At 44.0% G+C, this 24,816-nt stretch overlaps 1 long non-coding RNA gene across 2 annotated transcripts; it reads right to left on the minus strand.

The window, feature by feature from the left end:
- Positions 1 to 20,223: 20,223 nt before the first annotated feature.
- On the minus strand, positions 20,224 to 22,888 carry LOC147972032 (uncharacterized). Of its 2 annotated transcripts, XR_015603364.1 has the most exons (4): positions 22,416 to 22,888; positions 22,276 to 22,337; positions 21,637 to 21,897; positions 20,224 to 21,119 (listed from the first exon to the last, which is right to left on the minus strand). It is a non-coding gene; the product is annotated as an uncharacterized LOC147972032 (long non-coding RNA). The 2 variants fall into 2 exon arrangements; XR_015603363.1 differs by having other exon boundaries at positions 20,224 to 21,897.
- Between the last annotated feature and the right edge of the window lie 1,928 nt (positions 22,889 to 24,816).

Raw genomic sequence — 24,816 nt, forward strand, 5'->3', positions numbered from 1 at the left:
CCATATCATATCACTTATATTGATTGCACGTGATGTTTATCTTTTATGCATCTTATCTTGCTTTGATTGACGGTAGCATTATAAGATGATCTCTCACTAATTATCAAGAAGTGTTCTCCCTGAGTATGCACCATTGCGAAAGTTCTTCGTGCTGAGACACCACGTGATGATCGGGTGTGATAGGCTCTACGTTCAAATACAACGGGTGCAAAACAGTTGCACACGCAGAATACTCAAGTTATACTTGACGAGCCAAGCATATACAGATATGGCCTCAGAACACGGAGACCGAAAGGTCGAGCGTGAATCATATAGCAGATATGATCAACATAGCGATGTTCACCAATGAAACTACTCCATCTCACGTGATGATCGGACATGGTTTAGTTTATTTGGATCACGTAATCACTTAGAGGATTAGAGGGATGTCTATCTAAGTGGGAGTTCTTAAGTAATATGATTAATTGAACTTAAATTTATCATGAACTTAGTCCTGGTAGTATTTTGCAAATTATGTTGTAGATCAATAGCTCGCGTTGTTGCTTCCCTATGTTTATTTTGATATGTTCCTAGAGAAAATTGTGTTGAAAGATGTTAGTAGCAATGATGCGGATTGGATCCGTGATCTGAGGTTTATCCTCATTGCTGCACAGAAGAATTATGTCCTTGATGCACCGCTAGGTGACGGACCTATTGCAAGAGCAGATGCAGACGTTATGAACGCTTGGCTAGCTCAATATGATGACTACTTGATAGTTTAGTGCACCATGCTTAATGGCTTAGAATCGGGACTTCAAAGACGTTTTGAATGTCATGGAGCATATGAGATGTTCCAGGAGTTGAAGTTAATATTTCAAGCAAATACCCGAGTTGAGAGATATGAAGTCTCCAACAAGTTCTATAGCTAAAAGATGGAGGAGAATCGCTCAACTAGTGAGCATGTGCTCAGATTGTCTGAGTACTACGATCGTTTGAATCAAGTGGGAGTTAATCTTCCAGATAAGATAGTGATTGACAGAATTCTCTAGTCACCATCACCAAGTTAGTAGAACTTCGTGATGAACTATGATATGCAAGGGATAACGGAAACGATTCCCAAGCTCTTCGTAGTGCGGAAATTGATGAAGGTAGAAATCGAGAAAAACATCAAGTGTTGATGGTAGACAAGACCACTAGTTTCAAGAAAAGGGCAGAGGGAAGAAGGGGAACTTCAAGAAGAACAGCAAGCAAGTTGCTGCTCAAGTGAAGAAGCCCAAGTCTGGTCCTAAGCCTGAGACTAAGTGTTTCTACTGCAAAGGTACTGGTCACTGGAAGCGGAACTACCCCAAGTGATTGGCAGATAAGAAGGATGGCAAAGTGAACATAAGTATATTTGATATACATGTTATTGATGTGTACTTTACTAGTGTTTATAGCAACCCCTCAGTATTTGATACTAGTTCAGTTGCTAAGATTAGTAACTCGAAACGGGAGTTGCAGAATAAACAGAGACTAGTTAAGGGTGAAGTGACGATGTGTGTTGGAAGTGGTTCCAAGATTGATATGATCATCATCGCACACTCCCTATACTTTCGGGATTAGTGTTGAACCTGAATAAGTGTTATTTGGTGTTTGCATTGAGCATGAATATGATTTGATCATGTTTATTGTAATGCGGTTATTCATTTAAGTAAGAGAATAAATTGTTGTTCTGTTTACATGAATAAAACCTTATATGGTTACACACTCAATGAAAATAGTTCGTTGGGTCTCGATCGTAGTGATACACATAATCATAATATTGAAACCAAAAGATGCAAAGTTAATAATGATAGTGCAACTTATTTGTGGCACTGCCGTTTAGGTCATATTGGTGTAAAGCACATGAAGAAACTCCATGCTAATGGGTTTTGGAATCACTTGATTATGAATCAGTTGATGCTTGCGAACCATGCCTCATGGGCAAGATGACTAAAACGCCGTTCTCCAGAACTATGGAGCGAGCAACTGACTTATTGGAAATAATACATACTGATGTATGAGATCCGATGAGTGTTAAGGCTCGTGGCGGGTATCATTATTTTCTGACCTTCATAGATGATTTGAGCAGATATGGGTATATCTACTTAATGAAACACAAGTCTGAAATATTTGAAAAGTTCAAAGAATTTCAGAGTGAAGTGGAGAATCGTCGTAACAAGAAAATAAAAGTTTCTACGATATGATCGCAGAGGTAAAATATTTGAGTTACGAGTCTGGCCTTCAGTTAAAACAATGTGAAATAGTTTCACTACTCACGCCACCTGGAACACCACAGCATAATGGTGTGTCCGAACATCATAACCGTACTTTATTAGATATGGTGCGATCTATGATGTCTCTTACCGATCTACCACTATCGTTTTGGGGTTATGCATTAAAGACAGCTGCATTCACGTTTAAAAGGGCACCATCTAAGTCTGTTGAGACGACACAATCTGAACTGTGGTTTGGCAAGAAACCAAAGTTGTCGTTTCTTAAAGTTTGGGATTGTGATGCTTATATGAAAAAGTTTCATCCTGATAAGCTCAAACCCAAATCGGAGAAATATGTCTTCATAGGATACCCAAAGGAGACTATTGGGTACACCTTCTATCACAGATCCGAAGGCAAGACATTCGTTGCTAAGAATGGATCCTTTCTAGAGAAGGAGTTTCTCTTGAAAGAAGTGAGTGGGAGGAAAGTAGAACTTGATAAGGTAATTGTACCTTCTCCCTTATTGAAAAGTAGTTCATCACAAGAAATCTGTTCCTGTGACTACTACACCAATTAGTGAGGAAGACTAATGATGATGATCATGTAACTTCAGATCAAGTTAATACCGAATCTCGTAGGTAAACCAGAGTGAGATCCGCACCAAAGTGGTACGGTAATCCTGTTCTGGAAGTCATGTTACTAGACCATGACGAACTTGCGAACTATGAGGAAGCAATGATGAGCCTAGATTCCGCGAAATGGCTTGAGGCCATGAAATCTGAGATGAGATCCATGTATGAGAACAAAGTATGGACTTTGATTGACTTGCCCAATGATCGGCGAGCCATTGAGATTAAATGGATCTTCAAGAGGAAGATGGACGCTGATAGTAGTGTTACTATCTACAAAGCTAGAATTGTCGCAAAAATGTTTTCGACAAGTTCAAGGTGTTGACTATGATGAGAGTTTCTCACTCGTATCTATGCTTAAGTCTGTCCGAATCATGTTAGCAATTGCCGCATTTTATGAAATCCAGCAAATGGATATCAAAACTGCATTCCTGAATGGATTTCTGGAAGAAGAGTTGTATATGATGCAGCCGGAAGGTTTTGTCGATCCAAAAGGAGCTAACAAAGTGTGCAAGCTCCAGCGATCCATTTATGGACTGGTGCAAGCCTCTCGGAGTTGGAATAAACTCTTTGATAGTATGATCAAAGCATATAGTTTTATACAGACTTGCGGTGAAGCCTGTATTTACAAGAAAGTGAGTGGGAGCACTACAACATTTCTGATAAGTATATGTGAATGACATATTGTTGATCGGAAATAATGTAGAATTATTCTGCAAAGCATAAAGGAGTGTTTTTAAAGAAGTTTTTCAAAGAAAGACCTCGGTGAAGCTGCTTACATATTAAGCATCAAAATCTATAGAGATAGATCAAGACGCTTGATAAGTTTTTTCAATGAGTACATACCTTGACAATATTTTGAAGTAGTTCAAAAATGGAACAGTCAAAGAAAGAGTTCTTGGCTGTGTTACAAGGTATGAAATTGAGTAAGACTCAAAGCCCGACCACGGCAGAAGATAGAAAGAGAATGAAAGTCATTCCCTATGCCTCAGCCATAGGTTCTATAAAGTATGCCATGATGTGTACCAGATCTATTGTATACCCTACACTGTGTTAAGCAAGGGAGTACAATAGTGATCTAAGAGTAGATCACTGGACATTGGTCAAAATTATCCTTACTGGAATAAGGAAATATTTCTCGATTATGGAGGTGACAAAAGGTTCATCGTAAAAAGTTACGTCGATGCATGTTTTGACACAGATCTGGATGACTCTAAGTCTCGATCTAGATACATATTGAAAGTGGGAGCAATTAGCTAGAGTAGCTCCGTGCAGAGTAGACATAGAATTCGCAAAATACTTACGAATCTGTATGTGACAGACCCGTTGACTAAAATTATCTCACAAGCAAAACATGATCACACCTTAGTACTCTTTGGGTGTTAATCACATAAATGATGTGAACTAGATTATTGACTATAGTAAACCCTTTGGGTATAGGTCACATGACGATGTGAACTATGGGTGTTAATCACATGGTGATGTGAACTCTTAGTGTTGAATCACATGGCGATGTGAACTAGATTATTGACTCTAGTGCAAGTGGGAGACTGAAGGAAATATGCCCTAGAGGCAATAATAAAGTTATTATTTATTTCCTTATATCATGATAAATGTTTATTATTCATGCTAGAATTGTATTAACCGGAAACATAATGCATGTGTGAGTACATAGACAAACAGAGTGTCACTAGTATGCCTCTACTTGACTAGCTCGTTAATCAAAGATGGTTATGTTTCCTAACCATGGACAAAGAGTTGTTATTTGATTAACGGGATCACATCATTAGGTGAATGATCTGATTGACATGACCCATTCCATTTGCTTAGCACCTGATCGTTTAGTATGTTGCTATTGCTTTCTTCATGACTTATACATGTTCCTATGACTATGAGATTATGCAACTCCCGTTTGCCGGAGGAACACTTTGTGTGCTACCAAACGTCACAACGTAAATGGGTGATTATAAAGGTGCTCTACAGGTGTCTCCAAAGGTACATGTTGGGTTGACGTATTTCGAGATTAGGATTTGTCACTCCGAATGTCGGAGAGGTATCTCTGGGCCCTCTCGGTAATGCACATCACATAAGCCTTGCAAGCATTGCAACTAATGAGTTAGTTGCGAGATGATGTATTATGAAACGAGTAAAGAGACTTGCCGGTAACGAGATTGAACTAGGTATTGAGATACCGACGATCGAATCTCGGGCAAGTAACATACCGATGACAAAGGGAACAACGTATGTTGTTATGCGGTCTGACCGATAAAGATCTTCGTAGAATATGTGGGAGCCAATATGAGTATCCAGGTTCCGCTATTGGTTATTGACCGGAGACGTGTCTCGGTCATGTCTACATTGTTCTCGAACCCGTAGGGTCCGCACGCTTAAGGTTTTGATGACAGTTATATTATGAGTTTATGCATTTTGATGTACCGAAGTTTGTTCTGAGTCCCGGATGTGATCACGGACATGACGAGGAGTCTCGAAATGGTCGAGACATAAGGATTGATATATTGGAAGCCTATATTTGGATATCGGAAGTGTTCCGGGTGAAATCGGGATTTTACCGGAGTACCGGGAGGTTACCGGAACCCCCCGGGAGGTATATGGGCCTTAGTGGGCCTTAGTGGAAGAGAGGAGAGGTGGCCAGGGCTGGGCTGCACGCCCCTCCCCCCTAGTCTGAATAGGACAAGGAGAGGGGGGCGGCGCCCCCCTTCCTTCTCTCTCTCCTCTTTCCCACTTCACGAATCCTATTCCAACAAGGAAAGGGGGGAATCCTACTCCCGGTGGGAGTAGGACTCCTCCTGGCGCGCCCTCTCCTGGCCGGCCGCACCCCCCCCCCTTTGATCCTTTATATATGGAGGCAGGGGACACCCCATAGACACAAGTTGATCCACGTGATCATATTCTTAGCCATGTGCGGTGCCCCCTTCCACCATAGTCCTCGATAATATTGTAGCGGTGCTTAGGCGAAGCCCTACGACGGTAGTACGTCAAGATCGTCACCACGCCGTCGTGCTGACGGAACTCTTTCCCGACACTTTGCTGGATCGGAGTCCGGGGATCGTCATCGATCTGAACGTGTGCTAAAACTCAGAGGTGCCGTAGTTTCGGTGCTTGATCGGTCGGGCCGTGAAGACGTACGACTACATCAACCGCGTTGTGCTAACGCTTCCGCTGTCGATCTACAAGGGTACGTAGATCACACTCTCCCCTCTCGTTGCTATGCATCACCATGATCTTGCGTGTGCGTAGGAATTTTTTTGAAATTACTACGTCCCCCAACAAAAGCTTCAACCTGATAAGCTCAAACCCAAATCAGAGAAATGTGTCTTCATAGGATACCCAAAGGAAACTGTTGGGTACACCTTCTATCACAAATCCGAAGGCAAGACATTCATTGCTAAGAATGTTTCCTTTCTAGAGAAGGAGTTTCTCTCGAAAGAAGTGAGTGGGAGGAAAGTAGAACTTGATGAGGTAACTGTACCTGCTCCCTTATTGGAAAGTAGTTCGTCACAGAAACCGGTTCCTATGACACCTACACCAATTAGTGAGGAAGCTAATGATGATGATCATGAAACTTCAGATCAAGTTACTACCGAACCTCGTTGGTCAACCAGAGTAGGATCCGCACCAGAGTGGTACGGTAATCCTGTTCTGGAGGTCATGTTGCTAGACCATGACGAACGTACGAACTATGGGGAAGCAATGATGAGCCCAGATTCCGCAAAATGGCTTGAGGCCATGAAAACTGAGATGGGATCCATGTATGAGAACAAAGTGTGGACTTTCGTTGACTTGCCCGATGATCGGCAAGCCATCGAGAATAAATGGATCTTCAAGAAGAAGACAGACGCTGATGGTAATATTACTGTCTACAAAGGTCGACTTGTTGCGAAAGGTTTTCGACAAGTTCAAGGAGTTGACTACGATGAGACCTTCTCACCCGTAGTGATGCTTAAGTCCGACTGAATCATGTTAGCTATTGCTGCATTTTATGATTATGAAATTTGGCAAATGGATGTAAAGACTGCATTCCTGAATGGATTTCTGGAATAAGAGTTGTATATGATGTAATCTGAAGGTTTTATCGATCCAAAAGGTGCTAACAAAGTGTCCAAGCTCCAGCAATCCATTTATGGACTGGTGCAAGCCTCTCGGAGTTGGAATAAACGTTTTGATAGTGTGATCAAAGCATATGGTTTTATACAGACTTTTGGAGAAGCCTGTATTTACAAGAAAGTGAGTGGGAGCTCTGTAGAATTTCTAATATTATATGTGGATGACATATTGTTAATTGGAAATGACATAGAATTTCTGGATAGCATAAAAGGATACTCGAATAAGAGTTTTTCAATGAAGGACCTCGGTGAAGCTGCTTACATATTGGGCATCAAGATCTATAGAGATAGATCAAGACGCTTAATTGGACTTTCACAAAGCACATACCTTGACAAAGTTTTGAAGAAGTTCAAAATGGATCAGGCAAAGAAAGGGTTCTTGCCTGTATTACAATGTGTGAAGTTGAGTAAGACTCAATGCCCGACCACTGCAGAAGATAGAGAGAAAATGAAAGATGCTCCCTATGCTTCAGCCATAGGCTCTATCATGTATGCAATGCTGTGTACCAGACCTGATGTGTGCCTTGCTATTAGTTTAGCAGGGAGGTACCAAAGTAATCCAGGAGTGGATCATTGGACAGCGTTCAAGAACATCCTGAAGTACCTGAAAAGGACTAAGGATATGTTTCTCGTTTATGGAGGTGACAAAGAGCTCATCATAAATGGTTACGTTGATGCAAGCTTTGACACTGATCCTGACGATTCTAAATCGCAAACCGGATACGTGTTTATATTAAACGGTGGAGCTGTCAGTTGGAGCAGTTCTAAACAGAGCATCGTGGCAAGATCTACATGTGAAGCGGAGTACATTGCTGCTTCGGAAGCAGCAAATGAAGGAGTCTGGATGAAGGAGTTCATATCCGATCCAGGTGTCATACCTAGTGCATCGGGTCCAATGAAAATCTTTTGTGACAATACTGGTGCAATTGCCTTGGCAAAGGAATCCAGATTTCACAAGAAAACCAAGCACATCAAGAGACACTTCAACTCCATTCGGGATCAAGTCCAGGTGGGAGACATAGAGATTTGCAAGATACATACGGATCTGAATGTTGCAGACCCATTGACTAAGCCTCTTCCACGAGCAAAACATGATCAGCACCAAGGCTCCATGGGTGTTAGAATCATTACTGTGTAATCTAGATTATTGACTCTAGTGCAAGTGGGAGACTGAAGGAAATATGCCCTAGAGACAATAATAAATTTATTATTTATTTCATTATATCATGATAAATGTTTATTATTCATGCTAGAATTGTATTAACCGGAAACATAATACATGTGTGAATACATAGACAAACAGAGTGTCACTAGTATGCCTCTACTTGACTAGCTCGTTGATCAAAGATGGTTATGTTTCCTAACCATAGACATGAGTTGTCATTTGATTAACGGGATCACATCATTAGTAGAATGATGTGATTGACTTGACCCATTCTGTTAGCTTAGCACTTGATCGTTTAGTATGTTGCTATTGCTTTCTTCATGACTTATACATCTTCCTATGACTATGAGATTATGCAACTCCTGTTTATCGGAGGAACACTTTGTGTGCTGCCAAACATCACAACGTAACTGGGTGATATCGTAGCGGTGCTTAGGCGAAGCCCTGCGTCGGTAGCAACATCATCACCGTCACCATGCTGTCGTGCTGACGAAACTCTCCTGTGAAGCTTTGCTGGATCAGAGCTCGTGGGACATCATCGAGTTGAACGTGTGCAGAACTCGAAGGTGACGTGCGTTCAGTACTTGGATCGTGTTGGGGAACGTAGCAGAATTTTAAAATTTTCTACGCATCACCAAGATCAATCTATGGATTCATCTAGCAACGAGGGAAAGGGGAGTGCATCTACATACCCTTGCAGATCGTGAGCGGAAGCGTTCAAGAGAACGGGGTTGATGGAGTCATACTCGTCGTGATCCAAATCACCGATGATTGAGCGCCGAATGGACGACACCTCCGCGTTCAACACACGTACGGTTGGGAAGACGTCTCCTCCTTCTTGATCCAGCAAGGGGAGGAGAGGTTGATGGAGATCCAGCAGCACGACGGCGTGGTGGTGGAAGCAGTGGTGATCTCGGCAGGGCTTCGCTAAGCTCCAACGAGAGAGAGAGAGAGGTGTTACGAGGGGAGAGGGAGAGGCCAGGGACTTGGTGTGGCTGCCCTCCCTCCCCCCCACTATATATAGGACCCTAGGGGGGTGGCCCTAGAGATTGGATCTCAAGGGGGGGCGGCAGCCAAGGGGGGTGGCTTTCCCCCCAAGCCAGGTGGGGCGCCCCCCACCCCTAGGGTTTCCAACCCTAGGCGCAGGGGGAGGCCCAAGGGGGGCGCACCAGCCCACTAGGGGGTGGTTCCCTTCCCCACTTCAGCCCATGGGGCCCTCCGGGATAGGTGGCCCCACCCGGTGGACCCCCGGGACCCTTCCGGTGGTCCCGATACAATACCGGTGACCCCCGAAACTTTCCCGATGGCCGAAACTGGACTTCCTATATATAATTCTTCACCTCCGGACCATTCCGGGACTCCTCGTGACGTCCGGGATCTCATCCGGGACTCCGAACAACTTTTGGGTTACCGCATACTAGTATCTCTACAACCCTAGCGTCACCGAACCTTAAGTGTGTAGACCCTACGGGTTCGGGAGACATGCAGACGTGACCGAGACGACTCTCCGACCAATAACCAACAGCGGGATCTGGATACCCATGTTGGCTCCCACATGTTCCACGATGATCTCATCGGATGAACCACGATGTCGAGGATTCAATCAATCCCGTATACAATTCCCTTTGTCAATCGGTACGTTACTTGCCCGAGATTCGATCGTCGGTATCCCAATACCTCGTTGAATCTCATTACCGGCAAGTCACTTTACTCGTACCATAATGCATGATCCCGTGACCAAACACTTGGTCACATTGAGCTCATTATGATGATGCATTACCGAGTGGCCCAGAGATACCTCTCCGTCATACGGAGTGACAAATTCTAGTCTCGATCCGTGTCAACCCAACAGATACTTTCAGGGATACCTGTAGTATACCTTTATAGTCACCCAGTTACGTTGTGATGTTTGGTACACCCAAAGCACTCCTATGGCATCTGGGAGTTACACGATCTCATGGTCTAAGGAAATGATACTTGACACTGGAAAAGCTCTAGCAAACAAACTACACGATCTTGTGCTATGCTTAGTATTGGGTCTTGTCCATCACATCATTCTCCTAATGATGTGATCCCGTTATCAATGACATCCAATGTCCATAGTCAGGAAACCGTGACTATCTATTGATCAACGAGCTAGTTAACTAGAGGCTTACTAGGGACATGTTATGGTCTATGTATTCACACATGTATTATGATTTCCGAATAACACAATTATAGCATGAACAATAGACAATTATCATGAACAAGGAAATATAATAATAATCATTTTATTATTGCCTCTAGAGCATATTTCCAACAGTCTCCCACTTGCACTAGAGTCAATAATCTAGTTACATTGTGATGAATCGAACACCCATAGAGTTCTGGTGTTGATCATGTTTTGCTCGAGGAAGAGGTTTAGTCAACGGATCTATGACATTCAGGTCCGTATGCACTTTGCAAATATCTATGTCTCCATTTTGAACATTTTCACGAATGGAGTTGAAGTGACGCTTGATATGCCTGGTCTTCCTGTGAAACCTGGGCTCCTTGGCAAGGGCAATAGCTCCAGTGTTGTCACAGAAGAGAGTCACCGGGCCCGATGCATTGGGAATAACTCCTAGGTCGGTAATGAACTCCTTCACCCAGATTGCTTCTTGTGCTGGCTCCGAGGCTGCCATGTACTCCGCTTCACATGTAGATCCCGCCACGACGCTTTGCTTGCAACTGCACCAGCTGATTGTCCCACCATTCAAAATATACACATATCCGGTTTGTGACTTAGAGTCATCCAGATCTTTGTCGAAGCTAGCATCGACGTAACCCTTTACGACGAGCTCTTCGTCACCTCCATACACGAGAAACATATCCTTAGTCCTTTTCAAGTACTTCAGGATATTCTTGACCGCTGTCCGGTGTTCCATGCCGGGATTACTTTGGTACCTTCCTACCAAACTTACGGCAAGGTTTACATCAGGTCTGCTACACAACATGGCATACATGATAGACCCTATGGCCGAGGCATAGGGGACGACACTCATCTTTTCTCTATCTTCTGCCGTGGTCGGGCATTGAGCTGTGCTCAATCTCACACCTTGCAATACAGGCAAGAACCCCTTCTTGGACTGATCCATATTGAACTTCTTCAATATCTTGTCAAGGTATGTACTTTGTGAAAGACCAATGAGGCGTCTCAATCTATCTCTATAGATCTTGATGCCTAATATATAAGCAGCTTCTCCAAGGTCCTTCATTGAAAAACACTTGTTCAAGTAGGCCTTTATGCTTTCCAAGAATTCTATATCATTTCCCATCAATAGTATGTCATCCACATACAATATGAGAAATGCTACGGAGCTCCCACTCACTTTCTTGTAAACGCAGGCTTCTCCATAAGTCTGCGTAAACCCAAACGCTTTGATCATCTCATCAAAACGAATGTTCCAACTCCGAGATGCTTGCACCAACCCATAGATTGAGCGTTGGAGCTTGCACACCTTGTCAGCATTCTTAGGATCGACAAAACCTTCCGGCTGCATCATATACAATTCTTCCTTAAGGAAACCATTAAGGAATGCCGTTTTGACGTCCATTTTCCATATCTCATAATCATAGAATGCGGCAATTGCTAACATGATTCGGACGGACTTCAACTTCGCTATGGGTGAGAAAGTCTCATCATAGTCAACCCCTTGAACTTGTCGATAACCCTTAGCGACAAGTCGAGCTTTATAGATGATCACATTACCATCCGCGTATGTCTTCTTCTTAAAGATCCATTTATTTTCTATGGCTCACTGATCAACGGGCAAGTCAGTCAAAGTCCATACTTCGTTTTCATACATTGATCCTATCTCAGATTTCATGGCTTCCAGCCATTTGTCGGAATCTGGGCCCGCCATCGCTTCTTCATAGTTCAAAGGTTCACCATTGTCCAACAACATGATTTCCAGGACAGGGTTTCCATACCACTTTGGTGCGGAACGCGTCCTTGTGGACCTTCAAAGTTCAGTAGCAACTTGATCTGAAGTTTCATGATCATCATCATTAACTTCCTCCCTAGTCGGTGCATACACCTCAGGAACAACTTCTTGAGCTGCGCCACTCTCCGGTTCAAGAGGCAATACTTCATCAAGTTCTACTTTCCTCCCACTTACTTCTTTCGAGAAAAACTCTTTCTCTAGAAAGGATCCATTCTTGACAACAAAGGTCTTGCCTTCGGATCTAAGATAGAAGGTATACCCAATAGTTTCTTTAGGGTATCCTATGAAGACACATTTTTCCGATTTGGGTTCGAGATTTTCAGGTTGAAGTTTCTTGACATAAGCATCGCATCCCCAAATTTTCAGAAACGACAGCTTAGGTTTCTTGCCAAACCACAATTCATACAGTGTCGTCTCAACGGATTTCGACGGAGCCCTATTTAAAGTGAATGCGGCAGTCTCTATAGCATAACCTCAAAATGATAGCGGTAGATCGGTAAGAGACATCATAGATCGTACCATATCCAATAGGGTGCGATTACAATGTTCGGACACACCATTACGCTGTGGTGTTCCAGGCTGCATGAGTTGTGAAACTATTCCACATTTCCTTAAGTGCGTGCCAAATTCGTGACTCAAATATTCTCCCCCACGATCTGATCGTAAGAACTTGATTTTCCTGTCACGTTGATTCTCAACCTCACTCTGAAATTCCTTCAAATTTTCAAAGGTCTCAGACTTGTGTTTCATTAAGTAGACATACCCATATCTACTTAAGTCATCAGTGAGGGTGAGGACATAACGATAGCCACCGCGAGCCTCAACGCTCATTGGACCGCACACATCAGTATGTATGATTTCCAATAAGTTGGTCGCTCGCTCCATTGTTCCGGTGAACGGAGTCTTGGTCATTTTACCCATGAGGCATGGTTCGCACGTGTCAAATGATTCATAATCAAGAGACTCCAAAAGTCCATCTGCATGGAGTTTCTTCATGCGTTTGACACCGATGTGACCAAGGCGGCTGTGCCACAAGTATGTGGGACTATCATTATCAACCTTACATCTTTTAGCATTCACACTATGAATGTGTGTAACATCACGTTCGATATTAAATAAGAATAAACCATTGACCAGCGAGGCATGACCATAAAACATGTCTCTCATATAAATAGAACAACCATTATTCTCAGATTTAAATGAGTAGCCATCTCGCATTAAACGAGATCCAGATACAATGTTCATGCTCAAAGCTGGTACTAAATAAAAATTATTGAGGTTTAAAACTAATCCCGTAGGTAAATGCAGAGGTAGCGTGCCGACGGCGATCACATCGACCTTGGAACCATTCCCGACGCGCATCGTCACCTCGTCCTTCGCCAATCTCCGTTTATTCCGCAGTTCCTGTTTTGAGTTACAAATATGAGCAACTGCACCGGTATCAAATACCCAGGAGCTACTACGAGCGCTGGTAAGGTACACATCAATAACATGTATATCACATATACCTTTGGTATTGCCAGGCTTCTTTTCCGCTAAGTACTTGGGGCAATTCCGCTTCCAGTGACCGTTTCCCTTGGAATAAAAGCACTCAGTCTCAGGCTTCTGTCCATTCTTTGACTTCTTCCCGGCAGCTTCCTTACTGGGCGCGGCAACTCCCTTGCCGTCCTTCTTGAAGTTCTTTTTACCCTTGCCTTTCTTGAACTTAGTGGTTTTATTCACCATCAACACTTGATGTTCCTTTTTGATTTCCACCTCCGCTGATTTTAGCATTGAATATACCTCGGGAATGGTCTTTTCCATCCCCTGCATATTGAAGTTCATCACAAAGCTCTTGTAGCTAGGTGGGAGCGACTGAAGGATTCTGTCAACGACCGCATCATCCTGGAGATTAACTCCTAGCTGAGACAAGCGGTTATGCAGCCCAGACATTTTGAGTATGTGCTCGCTGACAGAACTGTTCTCCTCCATCTTACAACTGTAGAACTTGTCGGAGACTTCATATCTCTCGACCCGGGCGTGAGCTTGGAAAACCATTTTCAGCTCTTGGAACATCTCATATGCTCCGTGTTGCTCAAAACGCTTTTGGAGCCCCAGTTCTAAGCTGTAAAGCATGCCGCACTGAACCAGGGAGTAATCATCACTACGTGTCTGCCAAGCGTTCATAACGTCTTGTTCTGCAGGGAAAACAGGTGCTTCACCTAGCGGTGCATCAAGGACATATACTTTTCTGGCAACTATGAGGATAATCTTCAGGTTACGGACCCAGTCCGTGTAGTTGCTGCCATCGTCTTTCAGCTTGGTTTTCTCTAGGAACGCGTTGAAGTTGAGGGCAACATTAGTGTGTTCCATTTGATCTACAAGACATATTGCAAAGATTTTAGACTAAGTTCATGATAATTAAGTTCATCTAATCAAATTATTTAATGAACTCCCACTCAGATAGACATCCCTCTAGTCATCTAAGTGATACATGATCCGATTCAACTAGGCCGTGTCCGATCATCATGTGAGACGGACTAGTCATCATCGGTGAACATCTTCATGTTGATCGTATCTTCTATACGACTCATGTTTGACCTTTCGGTCTTCCGTGTTCCGAGGCCATGTCTGTACATGCTAGGCTCGTCAAGTCAACCTAAGTGTATTGCGTGTGTAAATCTGGCTTACACCCGTTGTATGCGAACGTTAGAACCTATCACACCCGATCATCACGTGGTGCTTCGGAACAACGGACCTTAGCAACGGTGCACAGTTAGGGGGAACACTTTCTTGAAATTATTGTGAGGGATCATCTTATTTACTACCGTCGTTCTAAGCAAATAAGAAGCAAAAACATGATAAACATCACATGCAATCAAATAGTGACATGATATGGCCAATATCATTTGCTCCTTTTGATCTCCATCTTCGGGGCTCCATGATCATCATCGTCACCGGCATGACACCATGATCTCCATCATCGTGTCTTCATGAAGTTGTCTCGTCATCTATTACTTCTACTACTATGGCTAACGGTTTAGCAATAAAGTAAAGTAATTACATGACATTTATGTTGACACGCGGGTCATAAATAAATTAAGACAACTCCTATGGCTCCTGTCGGTTGTCATACTCATTGACATGCAAGTCGTGATTCCTATTACAAGAACATGATCAATCTCATACATCACATATATCATTCATCACATCCTTTTGGCCATATCACATCACATGGCAAATGCTGTAAAAACAAGTTAGATGTCCTCTAATTGTTGTTGCAAGTTTTACGTGGCTGCTATAGGTTTCTAGCAAGAACGTTTCTTACCTACGCCAAAACCACAACGTGATATGCCAATTTCTATTTACCCTTCATAAGGACCCTTTTCATCGAATCCGATCCGACTAAAGTGGGAGAGACAGACACCCGCCAACCACCTTATGCAACTAGTACATGTCAGTCGGTGGAACCAGTCTCACGTAAGCGTACGTGTAAGGTCGGTCCGGGCCGCTTCATCCCACGATGCCGCCGAATCAAGATAAGACTAGTAATGGCAAGTAAATTGACAAAATCAACGCCCACAACAACTTGTGTTCTACTCGTGCATAGAAACTACGCATAGACCTAGCTCATGATGCCACTGTTGGGGAACGTAGCAGCATTTTAAAATTTTCTACGCATCACCAAGATCAATCTATGGAGTCATCTAGCAACGAGGGAAAGGGGAGTGCATCTACATACCCTTGTAGATCGCGAGCGGAAGCGTTCAAGAGAACGGGGTTGATGGAGTCGTACTCGTCGTGATCCAAATCACCGATGACCGAGCGCCGAACGGACGGCACCTCCGCGTTTAACACACGTACGGTTGGGAAGACGTCTCCTCCTTCTTGATCTAGCAAGGAGAGGAGAGGTTGATGGAGATTCAGCAGCACGACGGCGTGGTGGTCGAAGCAGCGGTGATCTCGGCAGGGCTTCGCCAATCTCCAACGAGAGAGAGAGAGGTGTTACGAGGGGAGAGGGAGAGGCCAGGGACTTGGTGCGGCTGCCCTCCCTCCCCCCACTATATATAGGGCCCCTAGGGGGGGCGCCGACCCTAGAGATTGGATCTCAAGGGGGGGCAAGGGGGGTGGTTTGCCCCCCAAGCCAAGTGGGGCGCCCCCCACCCCTAGGGTTTCCAACCCTAGGCGCAGGGGGAGGCCCAAGGGGGGCGCACCAGCCCACCAGGGGCTGGTTCCCTTCCCCACTTCAGCCCATGGGGCCCTCCGGGATAGGTGGCCCCACCCGGTGGACCCCCGGGACCCTTCCGGTGGTCCCGGTACAATACCGGTGACCCCCGAAACTTTCCCGATGGCCGAAACTGGACTTCCTATATATAATTCTTCACCTCCGGACCATTCCGGGACTCCTCGTGACGTCCGGGATCTCATCCGGGACTCCGAACAACTTTTGGGTTACCGCATACTAGTATCTCTACAACCCTAGCGTCACCGAACCTTAAGTGTGTAGACCCTACGGGTTCGGGAGACATGCAGACGTGACCGAGACGACTCTCCGACCAATAACCAACAGCGGGATCTGGATACCCATGTTGGCTCCCACATGTTCCACGATGATCTCATCGGATGAACCACGATGTCGAGGATTCAATCAATCCCGTATACAATTCCCTTTGTCAATCGGTACGTTACTTGCCAGAGATTCGATCGTCGGTATCCCAATACCTCGTTCAATCTCATTACTGGCAAGTCACTTTACTCGTACCATAATGCATGATCCCGTGACCAAACACTTGGTCACATTGAGCTCATTATGATGATGCATTACCGAGTGGGCCCAGAGATACCTCTCCGTCATACGGAGTGACAAATTCTAGTCTCGATCCGTGTCAACCCAACAGATACTTTCAGGGATACCTGTAGTATACCTTTATAGTCACCCAGTTACGTTGTGATGTTTGGTACACCCAAAGCACTCCTATGGCATCTGGGAGTTACACGATCTCATGGTCTAAGGAAATGATACTTGACACTGGAAAAGCTCTAGCAAACAAACTACACGATCTTGTGCTATGCTTAGTATTGGGTCTTGTCCATCACATCATTCTCCTAATGATGTGATCCCGTTATCAATGACATCCAATGTCCATAGTCAGGAAACCGTGACTATCTATTGATCAACGAGCTAGTTAACTAGAGGCTTACTAGGGACATGTTATGGTCTATGTATTCACACATGTATTATGATTTCCGAATAACACAATTATAGCATGAACAATAGACAATTATCATGAACAAGGAAATATAATAATAATCATTTTATTATTGCCTCTAGGGCATATTTCCAACAGATCGATCGGATCGTGAAGACGTACGACTACATCAACCGCGTTGTGCTAATGCTTCCGCTTTCGGTCTACGAGGGTACATGGACACACTCTCCCCTCTCGTTGCTATGGATCACCATGATCCTGTTTGTGCGTAGGATTTTTTTGAAATTACTATGTTACCCAACAACGACCCACACCCGAAGAGCCGTCGTCACCACTGCTCATCGAGAGCCTGATGCCCCGCAAGGAATGGGCAGAGGACCTCTGTGATTCAGTCAAGAGAAAGGCAGCATGCGGCTTCATCATTGCCCGCGGCAGCCGTGTCAACATCGATCCCGATGATGTGGTGGCCAGGCTCGAGCGCATCCTTGGCGGAGTTGACGTCCCCGACGAAGTAGAACATCGCCAACGTGTTATCTTGTGGATGCAGGTGATCGACAGAATTTTCTACCAGGCCAGAGACATGGAAATGGAGCGGTTCCATGGAGTTGTCATGCGCGTGATGGCGCGCTGTCAATATCTTCTGGAAGAGGCCAGCAGCCCCAGCTCCGTAGGCGGAGGCGGGTCGGGACACTTGGAGTGAACGGTCGCAAGGGTGCTATGTTGATCATGGAGTCCGAGAAGACCATCGTCGGAAGGCCGCCAACTCAGCCTTTTAGCTTATATTTTATTATAATTTTATGCATATGTAGGTCGTGAGTGTTTTGGGCCTTGCCGCATGTGGCATTTTAAATTATCCTGAATATGTAAGACAATTATTAACCATTGCCATTGTAACTTTGCCTCAACGGCGAGCAGAGCATGGGCACGGACGCCAGAGCGGAGCGCGCCGCGGCCGCCTCAACGGCGAGCAACCACGTGGTCAACCTTCTGCCATCAATAAATGTTGACCTTGTTTCTCGTCACATTGTTGATTACAATGCAATAAGTAATTGCAAATATGTTCACACCTATCAAACTAATATGTGTTCACACTTAGCACCGGGCTATAAAAACTACCCACTCGAAAATGACTTCACAGTTCCTCTCCTCATCACCCACAAAACTAGTTTTTCTGTCAAGTCATTCTGCCATGACCAGTAGGAGTTTAGGGTGGACATATAACCAGGCAGCAAAGACCAAGGCCGCGGAAGCACTAGAAAGGTCCCGTCGTGAAGCCGCAGCCGCAGCAGAGATGTCCTGGCGCACCGCGGAGCCCTCAAACGAGCTCTCACGGGCACACAAGGGATCTCACAAGCGCATTCACAGCGTCGGCCATCGCGATGAGCCGGCATTCCTGAAGTCCTTCGCCGGCGACGACGACATTCTCGCTGGCGTCACTACGCAGCAGGAGCTGGTCGACGGTAGCTGCTCAAGATCACCAATGCCTCGGTTGACAAGGCGACCGGCCTCGTCGAGCAACTCATGAGTGACAATGCGAAGCTCCTCAAGTTGGTTGCCGAGAAGGAGGAGGAGGTTGTCGGCTGGAAGATGCTGCATGAGCAGAGCAGTGCCTCGAAGATGACGCTGAAAGCGGTCGTTGAGGAACTGATGCGTGGCTTGAGGAAGCTCCGGATCGAGCGCGAGCAGGAGGTGGAGGAATCCGTCGCTGCTTTCAAGCAAAGTCGTGAGGAATTGAAGGAGCTGGAGGATTTCGCCGCCTGGCGATCCATCGACGAGTAGAGACAGTAGCGACCTAGATCGCCGTCTACAATTTCCTTCTTCTCTTGCCCCCGTGTTTTCCGGGCTTTGCCGCATGTGGCATTTTAAATTATTCAGAATACGTAAGACAATTATTATCTGGGACATTGTAAATTCATCATCGTATTATCCGTTGCCATTTTATTTGTGGTCGTATTATCCGTTGCCCTATGTGGCAATTTAAATTAGTTAGGACGGAATATGAGTTGAAAACACGAACAAAGCAAATGCTGCCATGTGATCACAAGCAAACACCCTCCTTCCAGGTGCTTTAATTAACCCATTAATGATGAAGTTGTGAGCGAGGTGGGCGATTAACCCATTAATGATGAAGTTGTGAGCGAGGTGGGCGGCGGCTGGTGCATGAAGGTCAAAGAGCTCGCTTCCGGTGAGCATGGGCGGCATTGCTGCTCGCACGTGTCCCGTCGAGCCTGTGAGGTGGACAGGATGCACACGTCCCGTCGAGCCTGCGCGGCGGACTACTCGCACGCGTCCCATCGAGTCTGCACAGCAGACTTCTCGTGCTCGTCCCGTCTAATCAAACAGCTGCATGCACGCCACCCAGTAGTTAATATAACTAGTTGATACCCCTCGCGTTGCTGCGGGACTTTATAAACACATGATATAGAACTTTAAAGTCAAATCATAAATGTGATGATATATTGGAAACAAAATAGGACCATACACATAGTGATGGAATACAATTCTGACAATAGCAAACTCACCATTAGCAGGTACCTATAAAATTCATTACATACATTGGCGGATATAATTTTTTAGGAGATGACGTAATATGCATGTTTATATAAAACAATTAGTGAAAAATCTACAATGTGAGGTGCAGTCCTTGTTGTGCCGTGGCAAGTGCTTGTAGATGAATCTCTTCCTTGAAATGACTGCTCGATAACAAAAACCTAAGTTATGCATTACTGTAAAATAAAATGATACATATAGATTAGTTGCATATCTCCCTTGTCGTTGGCTTGAGCCTCTATAGTAAAATCTAGATCTAATATACCAAACACAAATCAGCATGTGCAAACTTTAAGCCTTTATGGTGATCAGTAATGACATTTACTATCACTACAACATCTATATCACGAAGATCTTGTTACCATAGTTATGTTTGAGGGGCCGACAAAAAGAAGAAGTGTATATAATATGATGTTAGATGGTTTTCACACGAAAAGACAGGTGGAATTGAGCCGAGGAGAAGAGCAGAAGCCTTTGGTTTGTGTGTCAACAGTGAACAATTGGTGACATGGGATAAATTTAGTGATGGCACCTGATGAAAAATGTAAAAAATGTCTGAGTTGTAAAGACAATGGTACGCATCAAAATAAAATGTTGGCTGTAGAGAAATATTTATATACACATACACAACATTAGCTCATTAAAAGAAGCAATTGGTACCAAACTACCAATATACTAATTTAAGATAAATATCTAAATACAATTTGATTGAAAACAACATAAACATAGGCAGAATATAACTTACCAAATCACCCAACAGAATGCCCCTATATGGCATGCAAAAATGTACAACTAAGACAATCTTTTTAGGCAATAGATTACTTTCCAGTAGATATTTGCGCATCATATATGAAAAAGCATAAAAGGAACCAAACAAATGCTACCCTCTCCAGATATAAGTGTCAGCGCCAAAAGGTACCTTGCTATATGACTTTATAACACATTCTATGGATTATTTGCTAGGATGGACAGTGGCATGCCCGGTCTGTGAAAGCAGTACAGGAGATGGTTAATGATGAAATGGACAAACATCTTGTCGATCTAGATAAAAATATTTTGCACAAACAAACAGACTACAACAGTCCCGAATTCTTGGATACGAAGAAAGGACATGTGGATGACATTAGTTACAAAAAAGATATCAATGGATATGAAACATTTGCATGGGCACTAATCTTAACTAACCTTTCTTTCTTACCAAGGACATACAACTTTCCAAAGGCTGTACCAAATCTTGCAGGGTAGTTGTAGAAACCACAATTGAAGCAGGAGCAGGAACAACCCTATACATCCATGAAGTACCAAACTGTTGTTAGGCCACGACTTATCTGAAGAATAATACACTACCAATAACAATAATTTGAAGTGTAAGGTGACAGAAGTTTGATCATCTATCGTCCTTGCTGTTGGCGAGCGGAATATGAGAAAAAAAACTAATGGAAAATTAGTAGATTGGTATAAATATTCAGTTTTGCTAAAGCACATCTAGATGTGCCATAAGTATTGCACATCTAAGTCATATGTCATTGTTTTTACATTGAGATTCGTGTTAATATTTTTTTCTCTCTTTATGCTTGATTCACTCACTTAGATGTGCAATAACTTGAGCACATCTAGATGTGCCCTAGACATGGGGAATATCAGGTAACAATAGGTGACTTGGAATACCTTTAATTAATTTAATTGCATTTTAGTTTCTACATTGTTTCAAGGTAATCTCTCCCTGAAAAGCCGATTTAATCCTGCAAACAAATCATATTAGAGAGAGAATCAGATTGAAACCTCGTTCCCCGTCCTTACCATCAGAATATTGGCTCCCGTGGGTGTTGAATCTGAGCTTAGTGCTCCAGCGAATGACAAACTCAAGCAACTCGCCCCTGTGCGACGGCGGCTAGGAGGGCCATGAGGAGGGTGGTGGCCCGGGCTATCTGGCGACCGGCGAGGCGGGCCGGCACCAGGCGAAGACGCCACACATGGCGGTGTGGAGGTCAGGGTGAGCTTGACGTGCTAGTAGTTGCAGCAAGGACAGGGCAACGTTGAGCTTTTGATCCCGGGCGCAATCTAAGAAATTGGAAAACATAAGATCACGGTTATGAATAGCAGGGGTGGATGAAAACAGGAACAATGCAGCTAGCATATTAGAGAAAGATAAATAAAAAAAGGTACAAAGGTATAGAAGATAAGCATGAAAAATTGGAATATCCGTGAGGCACTGTTGAAAACAGAATGGACAGCCTTACACGGCGGCACTGTTTGAGGTATAATAGTATGGTAACCAAGATTGTTTTTTTGGATAAGGTAGGTTGTATCTAGAAGAACTAATGCCAAGTACCTCGAAACTTCAAATCCTAGACTCTCATATTAGCATCTTATATTATCTATGCATATGACAAAGTGAGATTAAATAACAATGTGAAACAAATGGTAGCAGCAAACGACCTGTGAAGTAATCCAAGCAGCCAAAGACCGATACATTCAGCGCCTTTTGATTCCTAGTGCATCTTGAGAAATTGGAGAACATAATCTTCAGGATAGGAATATTCAGAGACGACGATTGAAAATAGGGAGGATGCACCTACACATAGCAGAAGGTCGTTCCCAGATGTGGATGCGAGCAAGCGTCCATGGTCGATGACGGTACAGAGGGGGTTTTAAGCACAGTTTTCTCCAGAAATGAAGGGTAACTGAGGCGGACATAATGAGGGCTCATCAATGGAGTGGTGAGTGCGGCCGTTTCATGCGCATTTGTGGCATGGTGGTGGAAGAGATTGCGGCCAAAAAAAGGCAGCGGGCAGATGAACGGATGACCTCGAGTTAATGCACAGCGGCGGAAGAGCTAGCGGTGGTGGCTGGCAGGGGAACAACCGCCGCCGGTGACGGCGGAAGGGTTAGCACCGTCGGGCGATGGCTGGATGGAGGGAAGCATGGGTGGTGGAGGCTGCTCGTGGAACATCATGGGCGGCAGCGGCTACCCAGGGATTGCCGAGGAAGATGACGGAAGGGCCCCTGGTGGGCGGCGGCGGCTGGCCGAGCGAGAGATGCAGGCGATGGAAGAGATGAGGATGGCTATATTTTTTTTCTTATATCCTATACTATGGACTTCTCATGGTTTTGTTCTCGTATGGGCTTTCGATGGGCTGATAACGTGCAAACAAATGGGCTTGGACACATGTAAGGCAAAACGAATCGAGCGACCGAGGCAGGCATGACCGAGGAAGGGGAGCGGGACGTTGCGAGCGGGAGCAGCGACCGACGCAGGATGCGGGACACTGCGAGCGGGAAAATAGGGGGTGACGTGGCTTCACCACGGACAAGGGAAATCAGCTAGTGGGGGCTCCTATTTAGATATAGAAGATACAACCGTTTGCGATATTAATGTGTCAGCTTTTTGTTTCAAAAATGACTTCGTTGGCTAATGTGTGCACCTCTTCTCAAACTGGACGATTTTTTTACCATGGCATATATTTGTCATATCATGATACCATGCCAAGTTTCATGTTTTTAGGTGACTTTTTGATTTATTGGGATTTAAAAAGCGGGACTCTTAATGTTTCAGGACGGTGAGAAGTTTGTAATTCATTCTCATTCCTTAAATGAGACCTAAACATGCACCTGCTACCTCTTGAGCACTGCGTTGGTTTTCCTTCAAGAGGAAAGGGTGATGCAGTAGAGTAGCGTAAGTATTTTCCTCAGTTTTTGAGAACCAATGTGTCAATCCAGTAGGAGGCTACACGCAAGTTCCTCGTACCTACACAAACAAATAAGGACCTCACAACCAACGCGATAAAGGGGTTGTCAAGCCCTTCACGGTCACTTACGAGAGCGAGATCTGATAGAGATAATAATAATAAGATAAATATTTTTGGTATTTTTATGATATAGATTGAAAATAAAGATTGCAAAATAAAATAGATTGGAAACTTATATGATGGAAAATAGACTCGAGGGCCATAGGTTTCACTAGTGGCTTCTCTCAAGATAGCATAAGTATTACGGTGGGTGAACAAATTATTGTCAAGCAATTGATAGAAAAGTGAAATATCTAGGCATGATCATGTATATAGGCATCACGTCCGTGACAAGTAGACCGACTCCTGCCTGCATCTACTACTATTACTCCACACATCAACTGCTATCCAGCATGCATCTAGAGTATTAAGTTCATAAGAACAGAGTAACGCATTAGGTAAGATGACATGATGTAGAGGGATAAACTCAAGCAACTAGATGATACCCCGCGCGTTGCTGCAGAAATTTTGTATCACCGCAGACGTACTAAATGTTAACTAATAAAAAAATTTATGGATCAAAGTGATTACCCTATAAACAGGAACAATATGTCAAGGATTTGGTATGGCACAATTGCAAAGTAGAAGCTGACCGAAGAGTACTAATGCCATTTTTCTTGATTACAAATGAAGGTGATCGCTCTAGTGAGAATCTGTAGTGTAGTTTGTAAGAAGCTGCATGCATTGTTAATGATGTAACATGTTAGGTCGTCTCATAAGGAAATTCTCGAAGAAATAACAAAGAACACGGCATCTTGTATATGTGAGTTGAATATGAAACATTGGGTTGAATTCATCAGAGCAGGCCTCTATAAAAAGAGGGAGGAATGCAAAGAAAAAAAGTAGGATGGATGAATGTGAACAAAAAATGATTTTTTTTCTTCTATTTTTCTGCTGTCAAAAGATAGGATGGATGAAATTAGATGTGTGAACTAATTTGATAGTCTCAAGGTAGATAAATATAATAATCCTTTCTAACCGATCCATGCATCTTAAAAATCAAGAACCATTTTGGAGCTGTAGGAATATGGAACAAATACATTCTATTGGCACATCAAAAGCAGTAAATATATATGACATATTCTTTGCCATGCATATATGTCACTTGATGATGTCATCATGGAGATTACGCCACTACAGTACTACATGCTTCATAGAATTAAGCATGGATTTTAGGGTTGGAAGTCGATGG

Source organism: Triticum urartu, chromosome 5A (assembly GCF_056163025.1).
Source record: "Triticum urartu cultivar PI428250 chromosome 5A, HENAU_Tu73, whole genome shotgun sequence".
NCBI classification, from domain to species: domain Eukaryota; kingdom Viridiplantae; phylum Streptophyta; class Magnoliopsida; order Poales; family Poaceae; genus Triticum; species Triticum urartu.